The sequence below is a fragment of the Sus scrofa genome, chromosome 1 (assembly GCF_054392235.1).
Source record: "Sus scrofa isolate SSC_HxYL_T2T_F1_AM1 chromosome 1, Sscrofa_HxYL_maternal_Yorkshire_Landrace_v2.0, whole genome shotgun sequence".
In the NCBI taxonomy this organism is placed as follows: Eukaryota; Metazoa; Chordata; class Mammalia; order Artiodactyla; family Suidae; genus Sus; species Sus scrofa.
The window spans coordinates 105,113,792-105,134,191 of NC_139383.1; the positions used below are offsets into that span (position 1 = coordinate 105,113,792).

The 20,400-nt window shown below is 42.7% G+C and overlaps 1 protein-coding gene across 16 annotated transcripts in view; it reads left to right on the forward strand.

The window, feature by feature from the left end:
• The first annotated feature begins 544 nt into the window (after nt 1–544).
• Nucleotides 545–20,400, forward strand: part of ARK2N (arkadia (RNF111) N-terminal like PKA signaling regulator 2N) — an 86,362-nt gene continuing 66,506 nt past the window's right edge. For 7 of the 16 annotated variants that reach the window (XR_014808240.1, XR_014808261.1, XM_021092553.2 and 4 more), the window contains exon 1: nt 1,064–1,321. The gene's annotated coding sequence lies outside the window, so the exon portion shown is untranslated. Of the gene's footprint in view, nt 712–1,063; nt 1,322–20,400 lie in introns of those variants that run through there. The other 9 variants (XR_014808271.1, XM_084965016.1, XM_084965051.1 and 6 more) reach the window with 2 other exon arrangements.

Consider the following 20,400-nt stretch of genomic DNA (forward strand, 5'->3'; position numbering starts at 1 on the left):
AAAATTGTTTGTAGGAAGTCAGCATAAATGAGTGAACTGGGGGAGCTTAGGGGCCTGATCTCAAAGGGAGACAGATGTTAAGGGGAGTGTGAAGCCAGCACTGTGATTTTCAGAATCTCCTCTTGGGAAAAGTCATCCCAAGTCCCAGCATGGCTCTTGAAAAGGTAAATATCTTTCATATTTTCTCCTGAAGTCTTTGTGTATTCGTTTATTTGTCAAAACCCCGCTTTTAGGGAGAGCAAGCCCTTGACCAGATCTTGGGTTGTGAGGTTTGTTCTCAGCACTTCTTTCTCCTCCTTAAGCCCTGTACCCTCCAGGTGGGCTCGCTCCCACTTCACCTTTCTGCCGGGTCCCACGTCCAGCTCGGTTTCCTGGACCCCAGATCTCGACGAAGGGCTTCGAAAACTCAAAGCGCAATCGGGAGTGACTTGGCAGAGGTGGAATTTGGGGGCGTCGGCATCGCACGTAAGGGCGGAGCGGGATCTCCCTGGCGAACCTTGTCTCACCAGCAGGTGGCGATCTATCTGCAAGGCGTGCAAGGTTCATCCAGAAACTTGAACGGGATGTTGATGCCACTGCACGAGAGAGGAGCATAGCCGAATCTCCCCTAGCCGAGCTGCGAAAAGGTGGGAGAGAAGGGAGCGGACTCCCTCCTGGAGTGACTCAAGGATTTAGACGCCACGAGCTTCCTTCGGCAAGGCTTCAGGAAAGGTGAGTCCTGAGCAGCGCACGGGAAAGGGAGCGCAGTCCTTTTCTTAAGGCATCGTCCGTGACTTGTATTGACTGGCTTTCCGACCCTCTGGGAAAGACATTTCTCGAAGGGAGCTGCCTGAGCAGATGGAGGGAGCGCGGGAAAGAAACCCGGGAAGCCAGTGCCCGCGCGCCCGGCGCTCTGCAAAGGGAGGAGAACGGGTCGGCTCCCTCCAGATGGCGCTCTCTGGCTTTCTCTAGGCCTCCCGCTCCTGTCCCTAGAGGCCCCCCGCCGCAACGGCCGCTCTAGCCGACCGGCGCGGGCTCTGTGGTTCCGGGCGGAAGTGAGGCGCCGAACGGAACGGCCTCTGGTGACATTTTCTCCGGGCGGCGCGGACGAGTGAAGGGACTTGGTGGTGGAGGCTGCGGAGGCGGCGAGATTCTCTTTGGCCCCGGCAGGGCTCTGGCCACTGCCCTCTGTTCGCCGCCGGGGCTTGTGCCGAGAAGGTGAAGGCGGCGGTGGCCGTCGCATTCCGAGTCGCCGAGGCCCGGAGGGACCCGGGGGGTCGGTGCGTGCCCCGACGGGGCGCGCGGAGCGGGCGAGGAGGTGCGGAGCCGCCGCGGGGCGCAGGTGAGGCGGGAAGGGGCGCAGGGCCGGAGCGGCTGCGTCCCGGGGAGGGGTCAGTTTGAGTCGGAGGGGTGCGGGCCGCGGGCGAGGTTTTGCGCCGTCCGGGCGCCGGGGTCTTAGCGTTTCGGACGTGGCGAGAGGCGCGGCCCGGGAGGGGGCCAACGAGAGGGGCGGAACAGCGGGACCCCTTGCTCTCCCGTCGGTCAGTGACCTTCGCGTCCTCCGGGCCCGGCGGGTTGGCCGGCGGCGCCTCCCTCCCTTTCCCGGACCAGGCGGGTCCCTTTCCCTGGCAGCAGAGAGGAGGATGGAAGTGCTGCAGCCGGTGGGCCGCGGGCCGGAGAGGCTTCGCGGCCCTGGAGTTGTCTTCGTGCAACTTTCCGGCGCCCCGGGCCGCCGGGGAAACGGCGGCGGCGGCTGCTCTGCCAACTCTGCCAGCCCCGCGAGCTGGAGTCTGGCGCCGAGACCCGCCGACTCCCGAGAGCCCCGGTGGCTGCCCCTGCGCCGTGACTGCGGAGGCCTAGGAGGAGGGAGGATGGTTTTCTCCGGCTTGGCGCCGCCTGCGTCTCGGCGCTTCCTCTACCTTCGGTCGGCAGACGCCTTCGGTCAATGGGAGGGATGTGTCAGTCTCCCAAATTGACCTCTCCTGGCAAGTTTGTCAACTTTATTTAGAAAACCCGGCGAGGACGTAAGCTGACCAGCCTCAACTTAAAGATCACAGACTTCTCGGACTCTCTCAGGAAGGATCCTCTCTTTTCAAAGCCCCGTAGTGCTTTGTAGTTGATTTCTTATATCGCTGATCTCGGTGTATTGTTGGGGCAACAGCCCTCAACGGAGGCTCACGTCATTCATGCTCCCTTTTAAATCATCTCCGCTGTCACAGAATAGATGCTCGCAGGTTGAAGGAATGAACGCCTGTACTTGTTCTCCCAGAGTGAACCGCTTGAGCAGTTTGTGCTGGATGTGCTTTTTGTTGCTCGCCTGAGCGTCTGCTTTCTGAATCCTTCCCCCTCTAGGATGAAAACCCACTGATGATGCTTTGTCAAGGTTGGACCTCTTAATTACAAATACATCTGGCAGTTTTGCTCAGCCTATTATTGTGCAGTGTGTTGGGCACATGTTAGCAGTTTGAATTACTCCCTTTCTTCTCCTGGGATATTTTAAGGCTGGAGGCTGTTAACTTTCTAATGTGGTTTTGCTGATCCTGGCAATCTGGATTTCTTCAATAAGAGCATTGTCTTTTGGTTTAACAAGCATTTTTAGAGACCTGCAACTGATAGTTATTACCTGGTGTCCTGAAGAGTCACAAACACGGAGGTTTTTTAGTAGGAAGTATAATATTTTGGCCAAATAATCTGGCCAATACAATGCCTAGTAGAGTGCTTTATGCACAGTAGGTGCTGAGTAAATAAAGACATTATGAATTAAATTTGAACTCTGGGAGTTCCCATGGTAGCTTAGTGGTTAATGAACCCAGCTAGTAACCATGAGGTTTCGGGTTTGATCCCTGACCTGGCTCAGTGGGTTAAGGATCTGGCATTGCCCTGAGCTGTGGTGTTGGTCGAAGATGAGGCTCGGATCTGGTGTGGCTGTGGCTGTGGCGTAGGCCGGCAGCTACAGCTCTGATTAGACCCTAGCCTGGAAACCTCCATATGCCTTGGGCGCAGCCCTAAAAAGACAAAAGACGAAAATAAATAAATTTGAACTCTGAAAACTAAGATAGAATATATTGTGATGACCTATATGCTAGTTTAAGAAGAACCTTAGTGGAATTTCATGCAGTTTCATAAAATAGAAAATAAAAGTATTTTTAGACATTGCTAAATCAGATTCCTTCAGAGTACTTTTCAATATCACTGTAATTGTAAAACTTCAAAGCGTATCTTTTTTTTTTTTTTCTTTTTAGGGCTGGACCTGTGGCATATAGAAGTTCCTAGGCTAGGGCTTGAATCTTAGCTGCAGCCGCAGGCCTGTGCCCCAGCAACTCGGAATCCAACCCGCATCTGTGACCTATGCTGCACCTTGTGACAACACCAGATCCTTAACCCACTGAGCGAGGCCAGGGATCAAATCCAAATCCTCATGGAGCTAGTCGGGCTCTTAACCAGCTGAGCCACAACAGGAAGTCCCAAACTGTATCTTTTTCATAATATTAACATAATTGTAAACTTCAAAATAGGTGGTTCAATATGAATGGAAGGGAGAAACTGCAAGGTAATTATGCCTGAAATATGAGCTACATATGACTTTTTTTTTTTTTTTTTTTTTGGCTTTTTGGCTTTTTGGCTTTTTGCTATTTCTTTGGGCCGCTCCCGCAGCATATGAGGTTCCCAGGCTAGGGGTCGAATTGGAGCTGTAGCCACCGGCCTACACTAGAGCCACAGCAACTCGGGATCCGAGCCGCGTCTGCAACCCACACCACAGCTCACGGCAACGCCGGATCCTTAACCCACTGAGCAAGGGCAGGGACCGAACCCGCAACCTCATGGTTCCTAGTCGGATTCGTTAACTACTGCGCCACGACGGGAACTCCCCTACATATGACTTCTTAATGGGAAATTTTCTTTTCTGACATCTATTTGTGGAAATTGGGATGGGCTAGCTTTTGGCACTGGAGACTTTCCCTGTTAACTTTAAGTTCACAGCGTAGTTGTTACATTACTTACTAATTCAGTTTATATTACTCTTAAATGCATTTATGAAAGAGTGTCAGAATGTTCTTTGTCTCAGAGTTTTCATGATTAATCTAAGACCTGTATGTTAAAGATAAACTTAGGAGTTCCTGTTGTGGCTCAGCGGTAATGAACCCGACTAGTATCTGTGAGGACTCAGTTTGATCCCTGGCCTCGCTCAGTGGGTTAAGGAGCAGGTGTGGTTGTGGCTGTGGTGTAGGCCAGCAGCTACAGCTCTGATTCCACCCCCAGCCTGGGAACTTCCATATTGCTACTGGTGTGGCTCTAAAAAGACGAAAAAAATAAGAAAAAAATAAAGATAAATTTAGCTTTAGATTCTAACTTAATGCAGTTCTGATAGAATTGAGTGATTAACATTTTAATGTTGGTACCTTAAGTTTCCTTAGTGTATAACTAGTAACTTCTTGAGGTTGTGTAGTTACTCATTATTCGAGGGATTGTTTTGCCGGGATCTTCAAACTTAATGATTTCAGTCTGATGTAGGCTTGAAGAGTTCATATATGGGCAATTAGAATGCTTTTATTTAAAGTTTAGAACTGTTATATATGTATTAGAGACTCAGACCTTATGTTTATAACTTTGGTAAATCATATTATACCTTCCTTAATTTTTTACAGGTAACTAGCAACATGAAAACTGTATATTCATGTTTACTGAATTGATAATACTTGAGAAAATCTGTAAAAGATGGCAAGTGTTTTACTATTAATGTATTTTCTTCTGAACCATACTGATTTTGGTATTATGTATTTTACAAAAGAATTTAGGGCCAAATAAAGTTTCCTGGGTAATTAAGAAATAAAAATGAAATAGACATAGGTGTTCCCATTTTGTCTCAGTGGTTTAAGAACCCGGCTAGTATCCATGAGGATATGGGTTCGATCCCTGGCTTCACTCAGTGGGTTAAGGATCCGGCATTGCCACAAGCTGTGGCATAGGTCGAAGATGCAGCTCAGATCTCGCATTGCTGTGGCTGTGGCATAGGCAGGCAGCTGCAGCTTTAATTCAGCCTGTAGCCTGGGAACTTCCATATGCTGTGGGTTCGGCCTTAAAAAAAAAAAAAAAAAGATAATTAACATTGATAACAGTAAAAATCTGTGATACTATAGAAGTGGGGAAGACCTATTGAGAAAACAAAGGACAAAACATTCAGGTGGATCCTCTTTATTCTCACAACGCTAATTTACTGATTGCTTACTCTGTGCCATTTGTACTCTAGTTGCTGGTGCTGTAGTGGGGAATAAGACTGTCAGGCCTTGATGCTAAAGAAACTCTTAACACTTTTAAACCTGGAGTTTGAGAGGGATTTCCAGGTGGGCGTTCCAGGCTAGGGAATAGCCTCAGCAAAGATGAGTATCATTGATCTTGAATGATGTAGCCAGTGCCCTAAGTTTAGAGAGATAGATGTAAACTCTATGAGGTCGAGGAAGGTAGGGCCAGGTTGTAAAAGAACTTTTTCTGCCAGTGAGTTATTTTCTTTAAAAGGAAAAAAATCTCAAGTGGAATATGAAGGATGAGATAGGCATTCCTTGAAAGATTTTTCTTTATCCTTCAGTTTACCGAGTAGAAATTTTATTGGCTTTTTTTGTTATGGGCTGATTCTTAATCACCAGTGTTAAGTAATTTGATATTTTTCTTGAGTTGTCAAATTCCAGTCTTAAATTTAAATTTGATTTGTGTCATGAAACTTTTCTAGATCCTTTTAACCTTTTTCTTTAATCATACCTATATACCTTACTCTTTCAGAACTCATGATTGAACTTAGGGAAATAAACTGTGTTTTCTGCTTCTGTGTGGGCAGCTTCTCTCAGCAGGAGTGGGATTGATGTTCAGTTAGCTCTCACACACAACCTACAGGTCCTTGAGATAAAAGGAAGGAGCAGGGTGAAACTAAAATTATCTTGCTTGTTTTATTCTCTTTTATATTCTCGAACTGCTAGGAGGGGAAATTTCTATTATATATATTGTATATATTTATCATAACATGTTAGTAGAAGCTGATAGTAGTAAATGTGATTTAAAAATACTGTAATTAGTATGACTCATTTGATGGTTATCTTATTTAGTAATTTAATGGCTTTAATTTACAGTGTTTAAGTTTTGCTTCTGTTTTGTTTCATGTCTTTATTCAAAATGGGACTTCATACCTCTTTTGCTCAGATTTTATTATTTAAAATAGCCGGTAGAGGAGTTCCCGTCGTGGCGCAGTGGTTAACGAATCCAACTAGGAACCATGAGGTTTCGGGTTTGATCCCTGGCCTTGCTCAGTGGGTTAAGGATCAGGCATTGCCGTGAGCTGTGGTGTAGGTCACAGACGCGGCTCGGATCCCGCGTTGCTGTGGCTCTGGCGTAGGCCGGTGGCTACAGTGCCGATTAGACCCCTAGCCTGGGAACCTCCATGTACCGCAGGAAGCAACCCTGGAAAAGGCAAAAAGACCAAAGGAAAAAAAAACAGCCAATAGATAGATAATGTAAGTCCTGAGTTATTAATTTAACTTAATTTAAAAACTACCCGAATGAGTATTTTCTTGTTAAGTGAGGGTTAATCAAAAGTAGAGGTCTAGGAGTTCCCATTGTGGTGATGTGGAAACAAATCCAACTAAGAACCATTAGATTTTGGGTTCGATCCCTGGCCTCCCTCAGTGGGTTAAGGATCTGGTGTTGCCGTGAGCTGTGGTGTAGGCCCGCAGCAGCAGCTCCGATGAGACCCCTAGCCTGGGAACCTCCATATGCCACAGGTGTGGCCCTAAAAAGACAAAAAAAAAAAAAAAAAAAAAAAAAAAAATAGAAGTCTCTTGGCAGAACTCAGTTTGTATGTGGGGGTTGTTATACCTAGTTAAAAAACGAAAATAAAAACCAACCCATTTGCTGAGTGCTCAGGTGCAAGATGGAGATTGGTACAAAGATAAAAGAAATTTCTACTCAGGGAACTCAAATCTAGGGAACCAGATGATTTCTAAGTTTCTTTCCTGCCCTAAAATGTGGAGAAGTAGGCTGTAGGACAAAAAAGTACTGTATAATATAACAACCAGAGTATAGAGTTGAGTCTTTTCCTTCATAAAAGCGTTTTTAATAAGGTAGTGGAAAATAGCATTTTTTTCTTTCTTTTTTCTTTTCGGCCTCGCCTGTGGCATGCAGAAGTGTCCAGGCCAGGGTGGAACCTGTGCCACAAGAGTAACCTCAGTCACAGTGGTGACAGTGTGAGATCCTTAACCATTAGGCCACCAGGGAACTCCAATCATATTTTTTTGTAAATTTACCAAAAAAAAATTTTGTTTTTGGTCTTTTGTCCTTTTTTTTTAGGGCCACACCTGAGGCATATGGAGGTTCCCAGGCTAGGAGTCTAATTGGAGCTACAGCTGCCGACCTACACCACAGCCACAGCAACGCCGGATCCTTAACCCACTGAGCGAGGCCAGGGATGGAATCTGCAACCTCATGGTTCCTAGTCGGATTCGTTTTCACTGTGCCACGACGAGAATGCCTCATTTTTTTTTTTTTTTTTTTTTTTTTTAATGCGTCTGTAAGTCTAAAAGAAATTTCTTGGAGACTTGAATTCCTCAACCTGGAACTCAAGTCGTGTATTAGGAAGTTAGTTCTGATTGTTGTTCAAAGAGCAACAAAATTAAATTTGTTAGAACTTACTTACAGCAGCCATTCCCAAGAATGTGGATAAACTAGGATTGTGTTTGGGTTATCTAGAAATTTAAGTTTTCATTAGCATAGTTAATATTGGGGAAATCAGATACTGACCAAAGGGATCAGTAGAAGTTATTTTTTACCAAGTTGTCTGGCTTAAAGAAAATAACTTTGATGATGGCTAGAGTCAGTATTTTGTTAGGTGCCTTATAATTAGAGAAAGGTATTGTTGGGGACAGGGAAGTTGGGTGTGGACTAAAACTCTAGGAAAACAGGACTGTTTTCCTTTCTGTATTAAGAACAAAAACCTCATGTGGTTAAGATTTTAAGCGGTATCCTGTCTGCCTTTTAAAAAACCTGCATGGGGAGTTCCCACTGTGGTGCAGTGCGTTAATGATCCAGCTCATCTCTGTGGTGTTCCTAATTTGATCCCTGGCCTGTGCAGTGGGTTAAGGATCCGGTTTTGGAGTTCCCGTTGTGACACAGTGGAAACAAATCGGACTAGGAACCACGAGTTTGCGGGTTTGGTCCCTGGTCTCGCTCAAGGGGTTAAGGATCCCGCGTTGCCGCAAGCTGTGGTATAGGTCAAAGGTGCAGCTCACATCTGATGTTGCTGTGGCTGTGGTGCAGGCCAGCAGCTATAGCTCTGATTTGACACCTAGCCTGGGAACCTCCAATGTGCCTCTGATGTGGCCTTAAAAAGCAAAAAAAAAAAAAGGATCCAGTGTTGCCCCAGCTTGGATTCCATCCCCGGCCTGGGAGTTTGCATATGCAAGAAGAAAAAAGAAACAGCCACCACCCCACCAACCTAGGATAGAAGCATAGTTTATTCTTAAGTCAGGATTATATCATCAAGTGTTTCCCATTATTTCCTCCATGATCCACTACACAGTTTGCTATGAGTCTGGGGGCATCTATAATGGATAAGTTTTTTGGCAATATTTATTTTGGGGACCTCAGGTACCAGTGTGTGGTGAGCCATCCTTATGTGTACTCTCTTCTGAGGGAGATAGAAAATGGCAGGAGCAGAAATCTTGGAGGAAATCTAGAACCTGTGTTTTAAATTATTCTTGATTTTCACTGATGGTATTTTTGAATACTTAGAGGGGCTCTCTTTAGTCACTGTGCATTCTTTGCATTTGGTCACTTCCTTGGCTTCTTACCTGATGCTAGTTTATTCACAACCCTGTTGCTGGGCCAGAGGCATGTCAGTAGTGGTAGTATCTGAAACATGAAGAGATTTGAGCAGTCATTATCGCTCCTGGCCTATTTATAGAACTTATATCAGTGGAGAAAAGGTTGGCTGGCAAGCATGCAAAGCTGCTCTTTTCCTGTGGTTACAGTCTCACAATTTATATTTCGGTTCCGGGTAGGTCAAATCTATTCAGCTGCACTAATTTTTAGCGTTCCCTTTCTCTACTTGAACCTTTTTGCACTCCAGCTTCTTAGCTTCACTATTGAAGGGAAAAAAACCGAAGTATTTAAGTACTGAAGTATCACACTGAAAAATAATTAGGAATATTCCTTAAATATGATATTCAGTGTTCATAGTTCTATCATATATATATATATATTGCTTTTTTTAGGGCTGCACCCATGGCATATAGAAGTTCCCAGGCTATGGGTCGAATCAGAGCTGTAGCCACCGACCTACACCACAGCCACAGCAATGCAGGATCCGAGCCATGTCTGAGACCTACACCACAGCTCATGGCAATGTCGGGTCCTTAACCCCCTGAGCAAGGCCAGGGATCGCACCTGCAACCTCATGGTTCCTTGTCAGATTCATTTCCACTGCGCCACAACAGGAACTCCCATAAATGTATTTTTATTACATTATTCAGATGAAGAGTCAAGGTTTGTGCATTGTTTTTTTTTGGCCACACCAGCGGGCATGTAGAAGTTCCTGGGCCAGGAATTGAATCCGAGTCACAGCTGCGACCTACACCACAGCTGTGACATTGCCAGATCCTTAAACTCACAGATCCTTAAACTCACTATCCTGGGCCAGGGATTGAACCTGTGCTGCCACAGAGACAATGCCGGGTCTTTTTTTTTTTTGGTCTTTTTGCTATTTCTTTGGGCTGCTCCCACAGCATATGGAGGTTCCCAGGCTAGGGGTCGAATTGGAGCTGTAGCCGCCGGCCTACGCCAGAGCCACAGCAATGCGGGATCCAAGCCGCGTCTGCAACCTACACCACAGCTCACCGCAACGCCAGATCGTTAACCCACTGAGCAAGGGCAGGGATTGAACCCGCAACCTCATGGTTCCTAGTCGGATTCGTTCACCACTGCGCCACGACGGGAACTCCACAATGCCTGATGCACCACAGTGGGAATCTGGTCTGGGAATTGTTTTGTAATCTATAGATTCTCCCTCTTATTTCTTTTTCCTGGAAAATCATTTGTTAGAGAAAATTTTCCCTCAGTTTAAATTTCCATCAAACATTGCTGTAGTGGTATACCTCTGTCTCCTGGGTTTCTTGTTAATTGGTTTGGGGTTTTAGATTTGGCTTCTATAATGTATCTCATTTTTTTTTTTCTTTGAGGGGACAAAAATACTTTATAGGTAATGCTGAGTACTTGCATCAGAAGGCATGTAATGTTTGGTTGTCTGTGATGTTAGCGGCTGATGATATTCACTACCTAGCTCCATTAATTAATTACTCATATTTCCTCACTCTGAATGCCTTTCATCATTCCCAGTTCTGAGTCTTTTGTACTGTATCTTTTTCATAGTTAGAGCCTCTTCAACCTCTTTCTTTTGAGAACTAAGGGAAGGAAAGGGATGAGTTGCTGTGGAGAAAGGCTGTTTCCACTATATTGTAATTCTGTAGTTGTTTTTATGTCAGTCTCCATCTTTTTTTTTTTTTTTTTTTGTCTTTTTTCTAGGGCCGCTCCTACAGCATATGGAGGTTCCCAGGCTAGGGGTCTAATCGGAGCTGTAGCTGCCAGCCTATGCCAGGGCCATAGCAACTAGGGATCCGAGCTGCATTCTGCAACCTACACTACAGCTCACGGCAATGCCGGATCCTTAACCCACTGATCGAGGCCAGGGATCGAACCCGCAACCTCATGGTTCCTAGTCGGATTTTTTAACCACTGCGCCATGACGGGAACTCCCAGTCTCCATCTTTGATTCCTGCACTATCTGCATTATCCATGCTACAATTTTCTTAGTGGAAAAATTTACTCCAAATTCCAACAAAAAATTGAAAGAAGTACTTTGAAAGCAAAATTGGATTTTTGAAATATTGGTGCTTATCAAGAGAATACTGTGGCCTTAAAGTTGTTAGTATTTGTGTGTACAAATTAGAAAAGAGGTTAATTTTTCTATTTCAAAGGATTTAGGAACATCAGTGTTACAGATGTGATAGAATCTCTTCCTGGAACTAGTTGAACATCTGGAGAGGGGGGACTTCATTTTGATTTTTAGTAAGATACTTCTTTTTACATTATTTGTGTTATATGGCTTAAGATATTTGGCTTCATAGTGTCTAACTTTGCATCTAAACTGAAGATAATTAACATAATCCCTGGTTTCAGAGATGATTGTAATATAATGGCGCTGGGGATGGTGAGTAAAAAAACAGCTATACAAATAAGTTGTTTTTTTTTTTTAATTGTTTTCCTCATGATGTGTTATTGCCCTCCTTCCTCATGTATAAGGTTAAATTTCAATATCCTGAGCTTAAATTTTCTCAGTCATTATGTGTGTGTGTTTGGGGAGGAGGCGAGGGTAGGGGTTGCTTTAAAAATCACCCTCTTAGAGCAGTGTCAGAAAAATCAGGTAATAATTGTTAGGTGCTTTTTTTTTTTTTTTTTTTTTTTTTTTTAATGATTACTAGTGTTGTGATTCTCTCCCACCATTAGTATTAGATTGTCACTAAGGGTCTGGTGTTGCCATGACCTGTGTTGTAGTTTGAAGATGTGGCTCAGATCTGGCATTGCTGTGGCTGTGGTATAGGCTGACCGCTGTAGTTGGGATTTGACCCCTAGCTTGGAAACTTCCATGTGCCGTGTGTGCGGCCCTAAAAAAACAAACCAACCAACCAGAATTAGATTTCACAGTATCTATTCTGATATCTAACTTGTCTAACGTGGTAGAATCACTTTATAATCTTTCTGTGCCAATTGCCCACACCAGCAGGAAGTAGGCACACAATACAGTTTGAAAGCCCTGCTTCATTTTAGTTTTATCTTCATGACGTGCAGTTTTTCTTTTGGTCCCTGTCTCCTGTTCTTGTTCATATTTTTTTGTTGTTGTTGTTGTTGCTATTTCTTGGGCCGCTCCTGCGGCATATGGAGGTTCCCAGGCTAGGGGTCGAATCGGAGCTGTAGCCACCGGCCTACGCCAGAGCCACAGCAACACAGGATCCAAGCCGCGTCTGCAACCTACACCACAGCTCACGGCAACGCCAGATCGTTAACCCACTGAGCAAGGGCAGGGACCGAACCCGCAACCTCATGGTTCCTAGTCGGATTCGTTAACCACTGCGCCACGACGGGAACTCCTTCTTGTTCATATTTAAAAAACATAACTGGAGTTCCTGTTGTGGTTCAGTCGTTAACAAATCCGACTAGGAACCATGAGGTGGTGGATTCAATCCCTGGCCTCACTCAGTGGGTTAAGGATCCATGAACTGTGGTGTAAGTTGCAGATGCGGCTAGGATGTGGCATTGCTGTGTCTGTGGCATAGGCCAGTGGCTACAGCTCCGATTAGACCCCTAGCCTGGGAACCTCCATATGCCATGGGTGCAACCCTAGAAAAAAACAAACAAAAAAACCCCAAACAAACAAAAACATAACCAAGCAAAACTTTAAAATACCTTGGGACTTTTTTTTTTTTTTTTTAAAGTTTCTTCATGTCCGGTAGGCAGGGTTTGACAAAGACCAAAGATTGATTGTCATGGATTTTTTTTCTTTTAAACCTTGGTCCCAGTTACATATTAGGGAAGTTACTACTACTTAAAAAAAATGTTAGCAGTAGAATCAGGCTATAATCTGTTTCATATCATAACTGTTTCTGGGAAGCAGATACTTCTGTTATCTTAGAGTTAGCTACATTCTTATTAGTGGTCTCATGACTTTTTTTTTAAGTCTCATGCATATAATAATAATAATAATTATTATTTTTGCTACTTAGGGCCACACCCACAGCATATGGAAGTTCCTAGGCCAGGGGTTGAATTGGAGCTGCGGCCCCAGCAACATGGGATCTGAGCCACATCTGTAAACTACATCACAGCTCACGGCAACACCGGATCCTTAACCCACTGAGTGAACCTGCATGCTCATGGATCCTCGTTGGGTTTGTTAACCACTGAGCCACAAAGGGAGCTCCCTATAAGAATTATATAGTAAGAGTTATAGTAAGAATTATAAAAGTAAGAATTAGTCCAATTGCTTTGATTTTTAGTGCCAAGAGAGTGCATCATTTTTGAGTCATAAATTCAGTACTAAACATGCATAGTTGAATGTTAAAACTGTAAGGCAGCTAACACTTTTTGGATTTTGAAACTATGTGTGTGTATGTGTATATATATACACATACACACACATAATACATATACATTTTTGCTTTTTAGGGCCGCGCCTGTGGCATATGGACGTTCCCAGGCTAGGGGACAAATCAGAGCTACAGCTGCCGGCCTCCACCACAGCCACAGCAACATGGGATCCGAGCCTTGTCTTAGACCTACACTATAGCTCACAGCAATGCTGTATCCTTAACCCACTGAGCGAGACCAGGGATTGAACCCTAGTCCTCATGGGTACTACTAGTTGGGTTTGTTACCACTGAGCCACAACGGGAACTCAGAAGCCAAGTCTATTTTTTAAAAAAACTTTAAAAATATCTGTTTAGACTAGATTGCTGGGAAGCTGTTTAAACTGTATCTTCTTTGATTAATGACTCCTTTTCCTTCCTTATATAGCATAGTTCTTATTTTTATTGACTAACCATTTGGCATGCCTTGGGCATAATGTTAACTAAGTGTAGTATGCATAGAAAACTATACCATTTTCTTTTTAAAAATTTTTATTTTATATATATATTTTTTCATTACTCAAATGAATTTATCACATCTGTAGTTGTATAATGAACATAACAATCCAATTTCACAGGATTTCCATCCTAAGAAAACTATACCATTTTCTGTAAATAAAAAGGTAGCAAAGAAATGGTAGTTGTGTGGGTTTCTATAAAATGAAATAAAACTGGATATTTTGCTTAGGCAAAATTATCAAAGGAACAATCTTGTGTACCTTAAGTGTAGTATATAGATATGCCTTGATTTACACAAAAGATGAATTCTTACATATTTGTGGGCAAAACCAAATTATGAAGTGGTTTGGTATTTGTTATTTAAACATTACTAGCTTATACTAATTTAGCTATAGATCTAAGCAAGGATATAGTATGCATTTGCATATCTGGTGGCTGCTATTTTGAAAATATAATTCATTTCTAAAGCCTTGTATCATTACTATACATAGCAAAAGGGCATTTGTTGTGCTATTAAATGTATTTGTAGTTAAAGTCAGTGCACTGAAGTAACTGCTTTGTAGCAGAGTTTGCCCTTAGAAATTTTAAATGATTTTGCTGCTAACATATATGTGAGATTTTAAAATATCAACTTAACTTAAAAAAAAAAAAACAAGAAAAATCAAGATGTCCTTAAGATTCTATTTTAATAAAACTTTTTTTTTTTTTCTTTTTTGGTCCCATCTGGGGCATGTGGAATTCCTTGGGTGAGGGATTGAACCCAAGCCATAGCAGTGACTCCAGCTGCTGCAGTAACAATACCAGATCCGTAACCCACTGAGTGAGGCCAGGGATCAAACCTGCATCCTCACGGACACCATGTCAGGTTCTTAACCCACTGAACCACAATGGGAACTCCCATATTTTATTCTAATTGTAAGGAATTGTATATCAAGAAACTAGGTCTAAGCAAGGAGCAATCTTGTTTCCCTTCTCCAGTGTCAAATGTAGATATGCTTTGGTTTCCATGGAAGATACGTTCTTGCCTATTTTTAAGCAAAATCAAATGTAAGCATCAGGTTTCCCATGAACTTGTGTTGAGTGATGGGTAAGGGGGAAGGCCTTTCTGAAGAAGCAAGCAGGTCAGCTGTGAATGGTTTAGCAACAGAAACTGAATTTTAAATATCGAACTTAAGATACGTTAGAAAAACTTATTTTAAAGGAATCTGTATTAAAAGCCTTATTTTTTAAATATATAACTTATCTTTTGTAAAAATCCAGGTATTCAATCAGCAATTTTATTTTGGTTGAAGGAGGCTACTTGTGTAGCATGATCTAGTCTTAAAGCAGGTTGGAAATTCAGAAACTGTTCTAAATATATCTATCTAAATATATCTAAATATAACTTGGCCACTGACCTACATATTCTTTTCTTAGAAATGAGGATTATACATTTCAGGTTAACTATGAACAATAATTAATAAGAATAATTAAAATGTTCTGAAAACCTAAATTGTTTAGATAGTTGTCATTTGGGTAGACTACTTATTCTGTGTATCTTTTAAAATTACAGCTTTTATAAAAGCCTACGAATAGGCAGTAAAACACTTGTCAGTTTCTTTCTTTTTTTTTAATGGCTGCACCCTTGGCCTATGAAAGTTCCCAGACCAGGGATTGAATCTGAGCTGCACCTTATGCAATGCTGGATCCTTTAACCCACTGTGCAGGGCTGAGGATAAAACCCAAGCCTCTGCAGTAACCTGAGCCATTGCACTTGGATTCTTCATCCACTGTATGGGGGAACTCCTTTAGAAATCACTAGTGACTAAAGCATTCATTTCATGGGTTTTTCAGATGAAATTGCTTATAACTTTTTTTTTTTTTTCTTTTGTCTTTTCAGGGCCACACCTGCAGCATATGGAGGTTCCCAGGGGTCCAACTGGAGCTACAGCTGCCAGCCCACGCCACAGCCACAGCAACACCAGATCGGAGCCGCGCATACGACCTACACCACAGCTCATGGCAATGCCGGATCCTTATCCCACTGAACAAGGCCAGAGATCGAACCCGCAACCTCATGGTTCCTAGTCGGATTCGTTTCCACTGTGCCATGACAGGAACTCCAGATTGCTTATAACTTTTAAAAATATTCCTTGAGGTTTTGACTAATTCATAGTGAAGTATTTATGCTGTGGCTGAAATTGACCAGCAGCATGTTGCTGCTTGGAGGCACCAGTTTTCTGATGCTCAGAAGCAAAGGCCAGGGTAATGCCTATTGCTCTCATGTTACCTTTTCCATGAAGTCTACAAGTAGAGTCACTAACTGCAGTGGTTTTCTATGTGTTCTTATCCTAGCGCCTATGAAAATGATTATGCAGGAGATGATTAATAATAGTGTGTGTGTGATCACATGCATTTTTTAAAAAGTAAAAACAAAATTTAATAGACTAATTTAACCATGGTAAGTTCAGTGTGCAACTGGCTTAGCTGAATCTAGGAATCATTTGATATCATCTGGGCAGTATTTTTCTCTTTTTGTATACTGGTTCTTTACTGCTTTTCTTGGTGGGCTTTGTATACTGGTTCTTTACTGCTTTTCTTGGTGGGCTTTCTGTTTTCAGCCAGTTTTTTCTCTCATGAGGACAGAGTTGGCTCTCCTAGCAGCTCCAAGTTAACAAGTTTCCTCAGCATTAAAAAAAAAAAAAAAATTTGTAGACTATTTTTTAAGAGCAGTATTAGGTTTGCAGAAGAATATAGCAGAAAGTGCAATTATTTCATGCCCCTCTTCAGTTTTCCCTGCTATTAACATTGTGTATTAGCTTGATACATTTGTTACAATTGGTGAGCCAATGTTGATACATTATTGAAGTTCAGGTTTATGTTATTAAAGTTAAGGTTTATGTTTGGGCTCACTTTTTGTGTTGAGAAAGAGATACTCTGTTGAATAACACAGAATAACAGTTCTGTGGGTTTTTGGCAAATGCCTAATACTTACTAATACTTATCCATCATTATAGTATCGGTCAACATTTTCAATGCCCTGAAGATCTCCACTTATTAATTCCTCACACTTTTCTACTACACCCTAGCAACTTCTGATTTTTTCTTTCCTCCTTAATGGCCGCATTGGCATATGGAAGTTACTGGGGTAGGGATTGAATCCGAACTTTTGCAATGCCAGAACACTGTGCTGGGCAGGGGGTCAAGTCCATGCCTCAGAAGCAATCCCATCTTCTGCAGTCAAATTTATTTATTTATTTTTTTAGGGCTGATCTGTGGCATAAGGAAGTTCCCAGGCTAGGGTCAAATTGGAGCTGTAGCTTCTGGCCTGTATGACAGCCATATAGCACTGCAGGATCCTTAACCCACTGAGTGAGGCCAGGGATTTGAATCCACATCCTCGTGGATACTGGTCAGATTCATTTCCACTGAGCTACAAGGTGAGCTCCTATACTTAATTTTTTTAGGACAGTTTTAGGTTCACAGCAAAATTGAGCGGAAGGTAAAGAGATTTTCCATGTACTCCTCTCTCGTACATGCACAGTCTGTCTGTATCAACATTCCCCACCAGTAATATTCGTTATAGCTGAAGAACCTGTGTTGACACATCATTATCGCCTAGAGTCCATAGTGAACACTTGGAGTCACCCTTGGTGGTGTACAGTTTATGGATTTGGACAAATTTATAATGACATGTTTCCATTATAGTTTCACTGCCCTGAAAATCTTTTGTGCTCTGCCTGTGGTGATAGCTGATGTTTTTACTCTCTCTCAATAGTTTTCTCTTTTCCAGAATGTCATATCATTGGAATTATCCACTATGTAGCTTTTTCAGATGGGTTTCTTGCACTTAGTAATATGCATTTAAGTTTCTCCAGTGTCTTTTCTTTTTCTTCCCTTTTTTTTTTTTTTTGTCTTTTGTTGTTGTTGTTGTTGCTATTTCTTGGGCCGCTCCCGAGGCATATGGAGGTTCCCAGGCTAGGGGTCGAATTGGAGCTGTAGCCACCAGCCTATACCAGAGCCACAGCAACGCGGGATCCGAGCCACGTCTGCAACCTACACCACAGCTCACGGCAACGCCGGATCATTAACCCACTGAGCAAGGGCAGGGACCGAACCCGCAACCTCATGGTTCCTAGTCGGATTTATTAACCACTTCGCCACGACGGGAACTCCTCCAGTGTCTTTTCATTTCTTCAGAGCTCACTTCTTCTTTTTTTTTTTTTTTTGCTTTTTTAGGGCCGTACCTGTGGAATATGGAGGTTCCCGGGCTAGGGGTCCAATCAGAGCCACAGCTGCTCACCTGCAACACAGCCACAGCAACGCAGGATCCGAGCTGGGTCTGCAACCTACTCCACAGCTCACGGCAGTGCCGGATCCTTAACCCACTGAGCAAGGCCAGGGATCGAACCTGCAACCTTATAGTTGCTAGTTGGATTCGTTTCTGCTGCGCCACAACAGGGACTCTGAGAGCTCATTTCTTTTTAATGCTTAATAATATTCTATTGTTCAGATATAACAGTTTTTTCATTTACCTACTGAAGGATATCTTGATTGTTTCCAAGTTTTGGCAGTATGTCTTGTAGCATTTTTGACTCACAGCATTAAAAGTAGAATTATAGTGAAAGCACCCTTTTTCTTTATTACTGTCATCAATAGTAAATATTTTTTGAACAGCTCTTTATTTTAAGGTATAGTTCTAGATGAGTTATACCTTGGAGTGATAAGTGGGGAAGAACTCTAACTCTGGGATTTATTGGCTTGGTGAGTTTGCAAATTCCTTAACTTTTGTATCTATTTGTAAAATGGGATAATAGTACAGTTCACCCTTGAACAACACAGGTTCGGACCGCCTAGATCCACATATGGGGAGTTTTTTTTTTTTTTTTCCAGTAGTAAATACTACAGTACTACATGAGTCAGGCTAACAGAGGTCCTGAGGATATGGAAGGTAGTAGCATAGGGAAGAAAGGCTGACTATATTATACCTGGATATTTAACTGCGAGGAGGGTTGGTGCCCTTAACCTGTTGTTGAAGGGTCAGCTGTATTTACCTTATAGAATTGTTGGGGATGGGTTGTACAGTTAAATGTGTAGCTGATTTTCTGGAAATTGGAGTGCGCTTGATTGTAATAGTTATTGCACTTACACACACACACAGATATGTTGTATCTTTGGCATCAAACAGTTTGATTCAGTCATGCCAGAGGCTGAATTATTTGCAGTTTGTTTGTTTGTTTGTCTTTTTGCTATTTCTTGGGCCGCTCCTGCATCATATGGAGGTTCCCAGGGTAGGGGTCGAATTGGAGCTGTAGCCACCGGCCTATGCCAGAGACACAGCAACGCTGGATACGATCCGCGTCTGCAACCCACACCACAGCTCACGGCAACGCCGGATCCTTAACCCACTGAGCAAGGGTAGGGATGGAACCCGCAACCTCATAGTTGCTAGTCGGATTCGTTAACCACTGTGCCACACCGGGAACTCCTGCAGTTATTTTTATAAGAATGTAAGATTAGTATTTTTACAAGAATGTAAAATACTGCTAAAACAACTGCTTGGCTTTCCTACGTACATATGTATATATTGAGAAGTGTCTGAGCTGTGTGCTTGAGCAAGACATTGCTGTGTGCAGTGCTTTTGACTTTTTAAAGGATTCTTTAGGCATTGTTTGAGGTATACAAGTCTGTTTCCCTTAACAACCGTGAGAGTCTGTATCCTTACTCCCTGCTTTTTTTCTTCAAGTTTTACAGATTAGAAACTAAAGGAAAAAATAGACTCATCCTAATTTATACAATTAATGGCTAAACTGAGATTAGAACCCAAGTTTCTTAGATTATTTTTCTACTTTGCTGCCTTTCTTTTAAATCTGTCATTACTTTTAAGTATGATGAACATCAGCAGAGAAATAGTAGAGAAAATGGTACTGATTCTCAGAGATTTGAATTTTTCTAGTTCATGGTTTTATTTGGCGTTTTCTTAGGAATGCCAAGGATACTTTGGTATTTTTGGCAAGAAAATTCATCCTCATCATCTCCTGAGAATTACCTCTAAATATTGTCTTAATGCTTCTTTAACATTTCTTCGCATGTCTCAAAGGCACTTGAAACTCCCCATGCCTGAGAAAAAACGCTTGCTGTCCCTTTCCCTGCTCCACTCACTACACAGGTTATTCATGTTCCCTTAGTGATTGGTTCTACTATCAGTCTAGCTGTAGAATCCAGAAACCAAGGACTTGTCCTTGATACGGCCTTTCTCACTTGCAATATTTGTTCTGTGATCTCTCAGGTCCATCCATATTGCTTAGTTGCCATCACTTTCAGTCTAGAGCTAAGTTTTTAGCCCTGCCTTTGAATTGTTCTCCTGACATTTACTCTTGTCTCCTTTTCTGTCCATCTCCACTAGGCAGCCAGAGTGGTCTGTTTGAAGTACAAATCAGCTTAAATCTCTATCTCCTTCCCCTATTTGAAATAGTGAGTTCCTATTTACTCTTCAGGAAGCCTTCTGAGATCTCCCAGACTATGTTACACTCCTTTTCTTTTTCTCCTTTCATGGTGCCAACGTACTTTTTCTCTGCTGGATTTACTGCAGAAATAAACGTTATATTTGTGTGATTTTTTCAGTTCTGTGATTATTCAATCGTTTCTTCCTTAGACTGTAAGTTCCATTAGGGATGTACTGTATTTTCTCCCCAGTGCTTGACATAGTAGTTAACACTAGGTACTCAACAAATATGTGTTGAATGGACAAATGAATCTGCATGAC